The following is a 15,125-nucleotide window of genomic DNA, read 5'->3' on the forward strand; positions in this document are numbered from 1 at the left end:
AAAATAAAATCTGTTGCTTCTACATTCATGGGGTTTCCATGCAAGTTTTTTTTTTTAACTCGAGACATTTATATGAGAAAAATGTCTTGTGTAAAATGCTTTTTTGGGTTTCCGTTCGCTCAGTTTATTTTACTCGAATAAACCAGGCTTTTCACCCGACGTCATGCAAATGAATGGGAAAGGTGGGGGTTGATATGTAAGTTAGCTATGCTTAAAGTACTTGTGCTGTTTTTGAAGATAACTAATGAAATTTTGTGAAAATGTGGTTTCCGTGCACAGAGAACTGGTACACAAGTGAATCTAAGCTGCTGAAATAAAGCAAAATACCTTGTGCCTGGTTGGTTAATAATATGTTTTACTGCTCTTGCCCAAAAATTGTTTTTCAAATGTCATTAGTGGGGTTTCATGTAGTTAGTAGTGAATACTGTTTCAAGTAATGTATCTTACGACACATTAATTAAAAATAAACTCAGAGGTATAAAATGAAACTGACCAACAGGTATTGCAGATCAGCATGGCTGAAAACCTACGTAGGGGATCGGGTGATGGTGCATACACTACCCTGGCTTAGAAACCCTACCCATGCAGACATCTGACAGCTGCTGAGGAAGCATTCAACACTACGCTTGGGCAAATACGGGTAGTGGGCACTTGAAAGAGAGGTGACAGACGGACTGAAGTGCATTAATTCGTTGCCAAAATTGCCACTGCCTGTTGTATCCTGCACAAACTCTTGTCAACAACAAAATGATGTGTTCAGGAACTGGTGGCTGCCTGTGAGACAGAAGGGGAAGGTTACAGTCTCACAAGAAAAAAAAGTGGCACTGCCTTTCAGAACAAGCTCAAAACAAGCGCAACCCATGTTAGAGTGGGTGTCTATGCAAATTACAAACAGTGATTCTCAAAAAACAAGCCCAAGTCCACTTTTTATAAGCAGACTTGGCAACTGTGAAGGTTACCTCAGCTATCAGTTTCAATTGGACAGCAGCGATCTGAGGAAGCTCATGCTGTAAGAGATTCTCTCCTTTCTTTTAAGTTGTGTTGGATTTACTGTTGTGTCAACTATTAATGATGCAAACAAATAAAACAGAATCAAAATGTTCATTTGCAATTTTATTTGGTCAGTTCTGAGAGAGCATCAACAACTTGTTGGATGTTGTTGCACTGTTTTGGGTGATCGAGCTGGCTCATGACATCCAGTTCACCAACTATATTTACTAACGTGGAGGGCAGACACGCATTGTCTTTGGACATAGCTGGGATCAAAAAAAGGACGGGAATTATTAATTCAGTTACATTTAAACAGATCACTTGCTCTTTGTGTTTAACATTAACATAGTTTTTACAGCAAGGACATTCTCAAACAGCTGCTTTAATACTATAACAAGGGTATAACACAGCTTCATGGTAAGTGGTTTTATACAGAACTGTAAACCCACAAGAGATATACAGCATGACAGGCCAGACACAGCAAAAAACAATAATAAAAAAAAAATCCACCTGCATTATCATTAAGATGAACTACACCACTGCTAACCATAAAATTGCCTATCAGCCACTACTTTATACCATCTTGGAATCCACAGTAACAACTGATCTGCTCCCTTGCAATACTTATTGTTAAGGATAAACACACTCATTAATATTTACATGTCAAATATGGGTTTCCATGCGAAACTGGGTGTGGATTTTCCTGTGAGTTTCGTCATTTACACGAGTAAATGAGATTTACCCTATCCCTGTCTTTGGCTGTTTTTTTTTTGGCCACAAACCTGATTTACCTGAGTAATTCACCCAAATCGCCATTTCACATGTAAATTGACGCGCATGGAAACTCCATGTATGATACAGAGAGTTTAAAACAATTACAAAAAAAAAAAAACAATCACGTCCTTGTTGAATATGTACATAAGCTGTCGTATAAATCTCTTAAATTTGGTGACTCCTTATTTTTATTTTTGTGTTAAATGCATTATAGAAGAAGTATATTTTACCTTGCAAAGATTAAGAAAAAATCTGTTGCACACGTGTGATAACTATAGGCATTTTACTTTATCACAGCTATTAGATTAACAGAAGAAAAACAACACATTGATAAAAACATGTTTTTCCTTCAGCAAAAGAGGCGAATGTCAGGGATCGAATTACTGGGGGGCTGGGTTTGGGGTCGGGTCCCTTTAAGTTTCTTCAAATAGTTTTATTTCCAAATTTCCTTTTTAACATGTTTTAAGCCAACAGGTATCACTTAAAACAGAAAGGAACCTGTTAAAAACGTGTTAATGTATGATGACATTTCCTGCCTAGTCTCTACAGTTTTTCAGTACCAATCAATGATAATGAAAAAGTATCTCCTGACAATCTGAAAACTTCTCTGCATATTTTACATAGGCTAATGCTTATGCTTATATTAAGAAAGATTAAATAGTATACCTTTTGTAAGTAAAGAAGTGACAACATTTCATTTAATCAGAAAAGGAATATGATTTAATCTTATTACACCTTGATCCATTTCTCAGCCAAAAAAATAAACTCCAGCCAAGATCAGCTTTCTCATAACCACTGATTGGTATCGAAAAATGTTTTAAGTGATTGCCATCAGTTTACAGCATGTTAAGGGGGTGGGGTTTGGAAATACAATTATTCTGAGAAATTTTCTATTTGCCATAATAACTACTTCAGAAGGAAATTCCTGTTTCTGCAATCAGGGCGACTTCTAAACATAATTCAGAAAAGCTGATTAGCAGGCTTCATTTATTGAACACAGTTAAAAGATAGGATATTTTACACATTTCACCACCTTTAATAGTAATAGTTTAATAGTAGAAATCGGCTTAAGAAAAATCTTAGTATCTATTAATCACGGCACACTAATGGTCCAAGCAGAAACTGCAAAAAAAAAAAAAAAAAAAAAAAATATATATATATATATATATATATATATATATATATATATATATATATATATATATATATATATATATATATATATGTGTGTGTATGTGTGTGTGTGTGTGTGTGTGTGTGTATATAATATATATATATATATATATTATATATATCTATATATATAATATATATATATATATACTACAAATACCATGTCATATCAATTTAAGATTTTGAAAAAAAAAAAAAGATTCTATGAAGTAACCATTTAAAAAATAGAAATATTGAGCTATGTCATGTTTACATACAGGAAGGGTCTGGTTTGCAGATCAAACACTGGAGGATAACACAAAGATAGAGACAGAGCAAGATGGAAAGTGGAAGTCAAAGAGAGAAGATGCAGTTTTTGAATTGCTACTGTGTAATGTAATAACAATACTTGTTGTGCAGAAATGAAATTACAAAGATCATTTATTCACAAATGAGTTTTTGCGTTGACTTTTAATATGATATTAGATCAAATGTTGCCAAAGTGAAAATACAAACCCTAGAGCTTCCCTGTAGCTTGGGTGTTGACAGTTATTCACAATATTTCCATACTGTCCCAGTTTAAGGACTAAAAAATCTGGTCACCTTAGAACTGGGCCACAAGAAACTAGAGAAAAAAATAGCAACATCTTTCAGAACACTATCAGTAGGGCGCTGATTCAGTGTGACTAGTACTGTCATTGTTCTAAGGGGACATGCGACAATTCCTCAGTAATTCACGAATTTTTGTGAAACAAAAATAATTTCCTTTAGACAGTAAAAGTTTACTGCAGTATGTCATGGTAACATTTTTTATCACATATTTTATAATCCCGACATCTGTACACTACCAGTCAATTTGCTTACATTCTCCAAAGGTAGTTTTAGATGCAAGCTGCATCAGTAATTTCCCTTATGAAGGTTTACTGTGAATGCCATGGTAAAATCACAACATATTTTGAAAAAGTACAATAAAAGCACAATTAAATTGTATGTAAACAAGGTAAAAAATAATAACCAAGGCTACATGACTGATCAACTGATTTTTTGTGCGTAGGATTAAGATGTTAGCTTGCAATGTATGTGGTCACACCTTGTCTCTGCCTTGTTACATTAGTCCATATTATATGGTTTTGCATGACTTGAGTCAGTTTTTGAGCAGAGACCCAAGACTGAATGACAGGGGTGTTTCGGTCTGGACTGAGGGAAACACTAGGGGTTGGGAGAAAAAGCTTTCATAGCGCCTAGACATTTTCTTTCACCTCATGAACACTAAACTAAATCTGTCTTTATATTTCAGTACACGTTGCATGCCTAGTTTTCCAAGTCACACCCTTACGGAATATTGAATTTGAATTTCATCTGGATTCAGTCATAACCAGGCAGTGTTACAGTTTCCAAACAGCTTAAGCCTCGCCATAGGCACAGAGAGTCAATTCTGCAAACTCAAGAACCAGAATGTCAGATTTGGGAAAAATGAATAGGCTGTAGAAAATCAAAAACATGTATATATGGGAAAGATTTGACACAGCTAATAAAATACCTGTAGTACCCTGCCATTCTCTGTATAGGTCTCCCATTCTGGGGTTGAAAGGAAACACACATCGTTCAAACATGGAGTTTTGATTTTAAAACATAGGACTAGATATTTAAAGATATTGAAAGCTTACTACAGTACCTGGATTCACTTTACAAAACTTAAACCATAAAACTATATTATTCAAGGTCACTCAAGCAGTTAATTGCTTCTCCTTTTGTTAAAACAACAGGTAAAAAAGACAGGCAAGGTTTTTGGAAGCATCCCGGTTGGAAGTGGAGAAAGTCTTCTTGAGCTGATGAGACACCCACATGAAACATCATGAAATGTAATATGGGTAATATGTTATGCCTCTATTGTACAGTGCATTCACATATACATGACTATTTGGTTGTACTTTAAACAGCATATTCGTTTTAAGCTGTATTGTATTTTTCTTTGAAATGTGAAATATAAATGTTATGTTATTATTATTATTATTATTATTATTATTTATTATTATTAGTAGTAGTAGTAGTAGTAATATTATTATTATGATTGTTTTATTATGCTGTGTGTATTATGTTTTCTGTATTACACCTTGGGGTCTATGACTTAAGGTGCTATATAAATGAAATAAAATAAATTATTATTATTTATTATTATTATTATTATTATTATTATTATTATTATTCAACTCAAAGTTGGCCCGTATAGTTGCGACTATATTGTATGGCTATATTTTTTTTTTTTTTTTTTCAAATGTTGACATTAGTGGTATTACAAATGTTACACTGTAGTTTAAAAAATGGATTGTCTTCTTCCAGGTACCCTGTCACTTTGTGTGTTAAACGTAAACTCTGTGGTCTTGCATCACCCTTATGCTTCCAGCTTCACGTTGGTACAGCATGCCAACAACAAGTGACAGGGACCAGTTGCCAATTGCACACAGCACCTAACCAAAACCTGGAAACAATTCTTGTTGGCAGCACAGAAAACTGCATTTGTCCCAATAGACTGTTTAGGTGCATGATAATCCTGGGAACATCTAACACAGACACACAATCTTAATGGCAACTCTAAAGACATCAAAATACATGCTAGCAACCAGGATCCTGCATTATGCTGTAATTGCTTGATATTGATTGTCTGAATTCCCAGCCAAAGCCTTTGTTATAAATTGACAAGGCAAGTGTCTATATTTGATTTCATGTTAAGTAAAAAAGTAGCATTGTAATTTTGTTACAATAACCCTCCAGTTGGTGCCAGTAGCACACCAATTCACTATGCCTAGTTTAACTTTCAATGCGAAACACAGCATGCAGTATTCCTTAATATCAGCTGAAGCGCGCACACATCTCTCCTACAGTTAAAGACATGTTCAATATATTAAATATTTTGTGTTGAAGGTATGAAACTAACAGAATACATACCTTAGGCGTCGGAGTCTGAAATAAGTCGGTCGAAACGTCAGTCCTACAGTCCAATGCCAAGGATATGGACTCGGTGTGTTGGGTTGAATGGGTTGGGGAATGATTGCCATTTTGCATATCAAATCAGTAGAAGCGGGTGGAGCTACGGCCCGTGCTGCCTGTACAGGGAGGCAGGGGTATTCAGTTGGTTGTTGGCTCACCAAGAGGGAGGTGGGTAGTTGTTATTGTTAGGGAGCCAAACGAGAAAGTGCAGAGATAAGCTTGATATGGAACCACCTCACAGGGATAATAATCATCATTAGAAATTTCTTGTGTTACCATGGGATCCTCATTGGCTGGATTGACAGGTGAGAATGCGGTTCATTTCTATTTGCTGTCGACTTTTTATAAATTGAAGTCAAGTTGAAACCGGTGTTGAAAGTGTAACTGCTCTGCCGGTGCTAGGACGATGAGTCAGTGATTGAAACATTTGTGTGCTGTGAAACAATGCCTTCTTCGCGTTGTTATGGGTAGGGTTATTATTGTTTACTATGAAAAGCCATGCAAAGCGCTGTGAATTGACACTTTAGTTTATTTACCGATCTAGGCTTTCTTAACGACGTGAAGTGACCACCAAATTAAATTATGTAGTAGATTGCACATATTTTTGAAAAGTAGTGAAAGTGACCTGTATCCTCACATATTACAATACATTGGTAAACTGAGATAATGACGTTGTATTAGCGCGCTGTAGCTGTAACATTATACAACGGGAATCTAACTGTTTTTTTTTGTTTTGTTTTGTTTTGTTTTATTTTGTTTTGTTTTTAAGTTGTTATTTTACTAATGTAATGATAACAAACAATGGTCTACTTTTTATTTTTTTATCGTTATTAATAGTTTCTCATGATGGCAGTTGACGATAGAAATGATTGCTACAAAACCATATATATATATATAAAATATGACATTAAAGAATTAATTGGTAATATTGCTTTCTAATACGTTTAACATTTTAAATTGTATTATGGGTCACGTCTTTCCAGTGGTTAATTGCAAACCACTAGGTGGCTTTATTTGATCATTTATTCACCAATCTTGGTTTTTAAAACACCAAGCTTCTGTAGAAGTCAAAAATATGTTTTTCTTTTTTGCCTTTCGATACAGTAATGGAAATGCATATAGAGTACGCTCATTTAAAACATTTCTATAAATATTTGTTCTTTTGCGTCTGTTAGCCTCTTACCAAAAAAACTGGGAACCATGACTTCCTGGGATATTTGTCGGTACACATGAGTAGGCTTAATTATTTTAGGGCCTCTTTCGACTTTAGATGGAGGGTGCTAATCCAAATTATGGCTTAATTTCTAAATCCTATATGTGACTTTTTTGTCAAAGTGAGTCCCAGTTCTGAGATCGAGTGCATTCAAGTTCAGCATTAAAGTGATGTGAATGAAAGATAATGCAGTACAGTAGAGCAGTATTAACTTCAACACAACATTCCTCAAAGACCAAAAAGTTGTGTTTTGGTGACTGCTGACCAGACTGTTGTCCAAGGAGCTGTGATGTACCAGGTGATTTGTGGTGTCTGAATGCACAGTACGTTATTCAAACACTGAATGTGAAGTGAGCAAGCAATAGTGACCAACAATATGCACGATATGTACAGTGCTGAGAAAAAGTTTGTGAACCCCAATAATAATTATGGAAATTCCAAACCTTTTTCTTAAATATCCAGTAGGGTTTCTATTAACCAATTCCATGTCTTTTGAAATACAATGAAGTATGAATTAGACAAACAATGAGTAGTTAAGATTCAGGGTATGTGAAGAAGTAAGTGAACCCCTGGTTTTATCAGCTCAATTAAGGGGTTAATTAGAATCAGGTGTTTAAATAATTAGGTAGATCTTCAGGGGTGAGTTTGGGAGGCCCCAACCTTATATACAGATCAGATTGGTCTTCACTATGCAGGTGTGTGGAAACACATCATGCCACAATCAAAAGAAATCTCAGAGGACCTCAGGAAAAAGTTATTAATGCAGTCTAGAATGGGTTACAAAACCATTTCTAAGGATAGTTTACAAATGAAGAAAGTTCAAGACCACAGTCACTCTACCCAGGAGTGGTCGTCCTACTAAAATCTCTCCAAGAACAAACCGGAAAATCATCAAGGAGGTCGCAAAGAACCCCAGAGTAACATCCATAGATCTGCAGGCCACTCTCGCCTTGGCTAATGCGAGGTTTCACGATTCAACTATCAGAAAAAGACTGAACAAGAATGGTGTTCATGGAAGGATAGCCAGGAGGAAGCTACTTCTCTCTAAAAAGAACATTTCTGCCTGTCTGAAGTTTGCTTAAGAGCACATAGATGATTCTAAAGACTTCTGGAACAATGTTCTCTGAACAGAAGAGTCAAACGTAGAACGTTTTGGCCTCCATGAGAAACGTTATGTTTGGCGAAAACCAAACACTGCGTTCGAACACAAGAGCCTCATCCCAACTGTCAGGCATGGTGGTGCAAGTGTGATTGTTTGGGGCTGCTTTGCTGCCTCAGGACCTGAATGGCTTGCCATCATTGACACAACCATGAATTCTGCATTGTATCAGAAGATTCTAGAGGAGAATGGCAGGCCATCCGTCTGTGAGCTGAAGTGGAACCAAAACTGGGTCATGCAGCAAGACAATGATTCTAAACATACAAGCAGATCTACAAAAGAATGGTTGCAGAAGAAGAAATTCCACATTTTTTTTAGAATGGCCTAGTCAAAGTCCGGACCTAAATCCCATCGAAATTTTGGGGCAGGACCTGAAGCGAGCTGTCCATGCAAGGAAGCCCTCAAATGTCACTGAGTTGAAGCAGTTCTATAAGGAGGAATGGGTCAAAATTCCTCAAAACTGATGTGAGAGACTGACCAACAGTTACTGGAAATGCTTTGTTGTTGCATGCTTAGTTATTGTTGCTCAAGGGAGTGCAACCAGTTACTGAATCCCTAAAGGTTCAAATACTTTTTCACACATGGTTATTGAATGTTGAATCATTTGTGGATAAATAAATGTTGAGAGAGTCATGTATGTTTTGTGTCATTTGTTTAATCAGGTTATCTTTATCTATTATTAGGACTTGGATTTAAGATCTAAAAACATTTTAGGTTTGGAATATGTGAAAATCCTAAGGATTTCACAAACTTTTTCTTGGCACTGTAACTTAGTATTTAGACATTTACAACACTTAGAGGCCATAAGGTGTAATGGTTTGGGATCATTCATAGAAAAGGTACTGTATATTGGATCTCATCTGTATTGTTCTAAAATGAAGAAGATATGCAATTCAGTAGTACTGCAACAAAACTTAAAGCATCAAATGTTTTGACGGTCACTCTTTGTTCAAGGCCATTTCTTGTTGTAACCCAAAAGAAAGACTAATATTTGAAACATTTGTCAAGTAGTGTAACAAAAGATGTTTTGCTGCTCATGCTTGCGTAAAAGAAAATGCCAAATCAAATGTACTTTCATCTGTTCGTATTCTCTGATCTGGCCATGAATACTGTTCTTGAAAAGCATCTGTTGTAAAGACATTAAACAAAGAAAGGTCTCCTAATGTTAATTATTTAGAACAATTCCAGATCTCTGCCTGTTCAGTACATTAAGTGCCTAATTGTCTAGAAATGCTACCTTCATTTTGACAGCTGACCTTGCTAGCACGTTTCAAAGCTGTACATGGATTGAAGAATAATGCCACTCCATTTTAGCTTGACAAAAATATGTCCTGTGCTCCTGCATGTAGAATCTTATTTAGTAGTATTATTTTCTTGTTCAGTTTTTTGATTTAAAATTCTGTACTTTTCAAACAGGATATTTGATTTGTAAATGTGCATTAAATGAATCAACATAACAAAATATCTGTGGGATGATTTGTCATTTTTGTTTAAGTGCTTTATGCTACAGTACATCTGAAATATAATTAATTAATATTGCTGTCCAAGTAAATCATTGAATTAAAAAAAAAAGAAGTTGAACTGGAACATTTCCTAGTGAATGAATTCCAGTAGTAGTTATACTTCTGTTGACAGCCCAGGAATTGTCATAAGGGAGTATTGTATTTCTGTATTTTATTTAACAAGAAGTTTCTGTCTTTTTCTAGGAAATAAGCAAATTCAAAGAAACTCCCAGAATACAACACAAACAGAACATATAGGGCTGTATTCTGATCACAGCACAAATGCGAGTGCAACGCAAACGGCGATTCTGTGATGCAAAAATGGAGCGGAGACATAAAAATATGTCCTGCACTGTTATATAGTGCTTGCCCCATCGCCACGTTGGCATAAATTTCGGGCTGTGGTATCATTAATATATTAGCGATTCTGATGACAGCGTAGTGGGGTCCCAAATAGACAATTGAGCACTGTGTTAAGACCCGCTGAAACCAGGTTTATTTAGTGGCGTAATCAAGAACTTTAAGAATTGAGCACACTATAAAAAGCAAAGTAGCAACTGCATGCACTTGGACTGACAAAGAAAAAGGAAATTAAAGAAAGAAAAGAAAAAAGAATCCAAGACAAAAAAAAATGAAAAAACGTAAAAAAACTAACAATATTAATAAACAAATATATGAATAAAAAAAAATCCTATTTTGCAGACAATGGAGTACTAAATTTATTTTCACGAGGACTGTAGCAATTTATTTTCATGGCAATTATTTCAAGTGAAAATATTTACGTATAGTATGGAGAGTAGCATAACAAGAGTACTACTTCTGTGTGTTTGTCTGTCCTTTCCCTGGTTGCTGCTGGGATTTGTGTGTTACACCGCCATGTAAACGTTTGTTTCATTTCTGTGATTGAAATAAGTCAGTACTATCGGCAGACTTGAAACAAGATAATGGTTTCGCTGCTTGATAATGTATGAGCTTAACTAGTTTGAAACATTATAACGAATTAGACAATGGATCAGAGATTTCCTTTTAACATGATTGGTCAATACAAGGGCTTAAATCTTTGAAGGACCTTCAATGTTATCTTTCAAACTATGTTTAATCACTGTTCCAAATCAATCCACCTAAAAATACATGGCAGTATTCTTGTATTTTTACTTTTTTGCCTGCTTGCTGAAAAAAAAGTCTGCGTTCTTGTAGTACACACACCCTCTGAATGTGGTCTGTCAATGTAAAATATTCTGCTTCATCACTGTCCTATCTTTTTTTTTTTAAATTTAGTATAGCAAGTAATGATATAAATAAATAAATAAACAATCAAAAGTGTTTGCTGTCAGTGGCAGTACAGTAACCACAATACTGTAGCAACTAGTCTCTGTTTTGAATGATGAGTTGAAATCAAACAACTGCACGCAGTCTGATTTAGTTTCAGCAACTTTATTTAAGCAGATCACAGTAGCAACACAGGCATTTCTCATCTCTTCTAAAACCAGGAGAAAGAGGCTTTGACTTTATGAACAGACACTGTGAACAAGTAACTGAACAAACAGCATAATCAGGATTAACACATACTGCAGATAACTAGATTATCTTTAATTACTAACTTTTTATTTGATTTATTTTGTTAAAAAATGTTAGGACCTAACGGTATCTTAAATACTGAAATGTTCAGAAATGCACAAACATGCACTCAAATGCAAAATAAACAAAGTTAACTATACTTTTATTCTTTTCACAATGAATGAAAATACTGCATAAGAATCAAAGCCCTGGTTATATTAAAACTCTAGTACATTACCAACTCGGAGTGAACATGATGCGGCACTTCATGTCCCACTAGAAAATGAATTGGCAGCAGCTACTGGTAGACAGATCAGGGAGGGTAGTATTTTACACTTTGCATGAAGTAATGTCAATGCCATGAAATAATGTACTTTGTATAATTATTATAAATAATAAATGATTGCCACTGCGCCACTAAACGCGCTTGCTCTGGGTTTTTATTTTGATCAGAATTGCACTTTGGAGAAGCCACGTCCTACAGGGTTGACGTGTTTGATTTTAACCACTGCGTCTGCAATTGCAGTCGTTTCATCAGAATCATGCCCAAAGTTTAAAAAAAAAAAAAAAAACTGACCACTTTTAACTTAATTTCGTGTTCTGTAGAAAGTGTCCTACTGGACAAGGCCACAGTAGCAGTAGACACTGCGGAATGTTCAGAGATCAGCTGCAGTATGCTTTGGGTGAGGTGAGAGGTTGGGGGGGGTCTTGGTAATGAATGTGGTCATTATCTGATAAAGGAGAGGGTCTGGCAACATTCTGGCACATTCAGCAACATCCTTTTATGGGACATAGATGATTAAAGCGAGTGCCTTTGTTCTGCTTTGAAGTTTAACATTATTGCCAGTTTCTTAGGCTCATCTGAGCAAAGGGTGTTACTTTGTATTTCAAATTGTCCTTGTTGTTTTTCAGTTGGTTGCCGTGTGCCAGTTGTTTTTGTTTACACAAACTGGTTTTGTTCTTATTGTGGTTGTACATTCTTTAGGTTTCCTTATCCACCTTGTTCTCACAGGAGCATAAACAAATGCAGGTACCATATGGTTTCCTTCTTTTAAGAGCAGGCATGGTTGTGTTGTCTCCAAGAAGGTTATTGTTTTTAGTCAGCCAGAAATTTTGTGTAAATCCCATTCAACAATTAAAGTTGTGATAAAGTGAAGTATTGTAGAGTAAACCTTGAGCTTACAGTTTAGCTACAGTAATAGCTTTGTTTTTTAGTTATTAAATAATGTATGTTTATAATCTAATTACATAATTACATATTTGAATGTTGTTATAAAACAGTTGGTTTGTGTAGTTTAGTGGGAAGAATCCAGCAGTAGGGCACAGCACAATATTTGCAGTATTTTGAAAGCTGAATGTGAGGTCTGGTACATCCATGTAAAGTATGGATTTTCATCTAGGGGAGTAGAAAAAGTAAACTCCCTCCTGTATACTATATTTAATAGGAATACATATTTAATCCTATTTCATTATGCCTGCTGCTTTGAATTTGAAAAACAATTATACAGTTGTCATTTATCTCTTTAATATGAGCACATTGTAAGTGCTGTATAACATAGAAACTGATACTATTGAAAATGATCACTTTTAATGCATGATTCTCCAAGTCCCTGTGACAGGAAATTGCGTTGCGGTGACGTCAGGCCAGAAGCTGGAAGAATAACAAGCCAGGCAGGTACTGCAGGTCACAGGCGCAGCGTGCACCGTTTATTAAATAAAAAAATAAATAAAATATTTATTTTTGTAGTTAATAAACAAACAAACAAAAAGACACTTGCTCACAGTCTTTTATATTTTTAATTTCGTTTTCAACTACCTCGCTCTCGTACTCTCCTCGGTACACCAGCCCCGAGCAGGAAAAACGGCAGAGTTTTTATACGGGTGACCATTAGCAACAAATGAATCACTTAATTTGGGAGATGGCCATTTTCTGCACTGGGTTTTTAATGTGGATGCGGCTTCCCACATCGACGCTGCCAAACACATACAAAAACACATGGTGCTTTGACATCATACAAATATAGAACAATATAAATACAATAAATAATAAAATGCCGCCGTAAATACAATAAATCATACAACAAACAAATACAATATAACACAGGGGCGGGGGAAATTCCGTTCTAAAATAAACAAATACAAAATAAAAACAAAACAATTGTGGCGGATGACACCACGCTCGTCCTCCATGTATAAACAGACTTTAAAATAGCAGGTTCTTCCTACCGCCCTGCTACAGTCCCCTTCTCTTACTCTACGTCCTTAAAGTGTTTACCTTAAGTAGCTTTCATCCCCACACTTTACATTTGTAAGTCCAAAAAACAAAAACAAAATTTTCCAATGAAGTGCATAAAAACCCCACTGCTTCAGAAAACCGTCAGCTCTGCCCTAAGAAACCTAACTCAAAAAGGGACTTGCTACTCATGTTCAAGAATTTTGTGTTGCATTTCAGCATATGGTAGGTCCAAACACAGTGTATCATCAGTAAATCCTATGCGTTTCCAGGTAAACAAAAAACCCAAATAAGCCAAAAACTCAGAGTTGTTTCTTTTTGAGTGTTGTGCCCACTTATTAAAAATGGCAGTTAGCCCTGTTTTGCAACAGTGTATAAATCCTTCATACATATTAATGACCATTTTTGTGCCTCATTCTTCATTCCAGGTGAGTGTTTATTTTCCCTGGAATAATAGTGTTTGGGTGGAGTCTGCAGGCAGTTGAAGAATCCTAAGTGTCATGCAGAGCAAGGAGGCTGTAATTGGTGATCCGCAGGACAGATCTAAGCCTGGTTTTCACTTCCTAGGTCGCCAAGACAACACCTTCAAATGTTTCCATCTCCCATATCAACGAAGGCAATTCATGGTTGGGATGAGAGATTTGATTTTGTTACAGTCCAGTTGCATTTGGTCAGCCTTGCCATCTGTGCTGCTGAAAGAGACGGCTTTGCTCAGCTTGATTCAGTGAGGAATGCAGACGCGAGTCGGTTTGCCTTAACAGTGTCCTGGTAAAGGCTTTACATGCATAACTGTGCAGTCCAGGGCTTCACTCATCCCTTGTTGCACCATTCACACTCTTTGAAAGCAAGAGCAGAAATCATTAGTTGTGACAATGTTCGAGTGACTCTGTGGTGTGGGACTAGGCAGGAAAATTGCTTTCAGGCTGGATCTGTCGGTGTAGCCACGGATAGCTTAAAGAGGTGAAACCAGTCGGGAGAACCTACTTTATTTTTGTTAGACTAATTGCAGTGACATACATCACATAACAGACCACTCTCTCTCACTCCCTGTTCCATAGAAAGGCTTGATATGCATGTTCTTTGCTCCAGTGGGGCGCTCTCTCTTATCAGTAGGCTGTAACAGATTGGATTAAGCAGCTTATTTGAGCAGTGGTGGAAAATCTCTGCAATAGCAGACCTAGGAAACCAGCCCAATAGTGCTCCACAGGCTCCAAACACGCATGTTGTTGAAAGGATATGAGTGCTGTAATGTTACTGTAATTAGCACTAGTGTTTACTGCAGCTGCACTACAGTAGGCTTGTGGTAGGTCACTGACCTAGACATTTTAAAGAGGAAATTTGGCAGTATGAGCGTGATTAAAAGCGAATGGCCCAAACTATTCTAGCAAATTAATTGCATTGTCGGTTTAATTCATTTGCAGTGTCTCATATGGGAGCATCAGATCCATACAGTATAGGTAATCCAGGCGTTTTAGACTGTTTTATCTTGTTACAGTTTATATGTAACGTAATCCGGCTACACACATGAATTTGAAGCATTCCTTTAGAGGTCAAAGT

The 15,125-nt window shown here is 36.2% G+C and overlaps 1 protein-coding gene across 4 annotated transcripts in view; it reads left to right on the forward strand.

Moving 5' to 3' along the window:
* The first annotated feature begins 5,906 nt into the window (after nucleotides 1-5,906).
* Nucleotides 5,907-15,125, forward strand: part of LOC121316068 (signal-induced proliferation-associated 1-like protein 2) — a 150,329-nt gene continuing 141,110 nt past the window's right edge. Inside the window, exon 1 of one of the 4 annotated variants that reach the window (XM_041250804.1) lies at nucleotides 5,907-6,209. The gene's annotated coding sequence lies outside the window, so the exon portion shown is untranslated. The remainder of the gene's footprint in view (nucleotides 6,210-15,125) is intronic. The other 3 variants (XM_041250805.1, XM_041250802.1, XM_041250803.1) reach the window with 3 other exon arrangements.

Source organism: Polyodon spathula, chromosome 5 (genome assembly GCF_017654505.1).
Source record: "Polyodon spathula isolate WHYD16114869_AA chromosome 5, ASM1765450v1, whole genome shotgun sequence".
NCBI lineage: Eukaryota > Metazoa > Chordata > Actinopteri > Acipenseriformes > Polyodontidae > Polyodon > Polyodon spathula.